Source organism: Palaemon carinicauda, chromosome 15 (assembly GCF_036898095.1).
Source record: "Palaemon carinicauda isolate YSFRI2023 chromosome 15, ASM3689809v2, whole genome shotgun sequence".
NCBI lineage: Eukaryota > Metazoa > Arthropoda > Malacostraca > Decapoda > Palaemonidae > Palaemon > Palaemon carinicauda.
Genome location: NC_090739.1, coordinates 124,053,330 through 124,053,570, shown reverse-complemented (window position 1 = coordinate 124,053,570; position 241 = coordinate 124,053,330).

The following is a 241-nucleotide window of genomic DNA, read 5'->3' as shown; positions in this document are numbered from 1 at the left end:
AATTGAGGAACACTTATCGATGGGTCATGGGTTTTTGGTTTTTAAAAATGGGCTTAATTTTCAGTACTCTAATGTTCAACGAAGGGATAGGGAGACGCTGATTCCTATAATAGAACGTGAATGTAAGCTTGGGTCTGTGATTTGTTCAGATGAGTGGCTAAGCTACTTATGCTTAAGTAGTACTTAAGTAATATTGACTATCAGCACAAAACAGTCAACCACCAACACAATCAAACTCCAT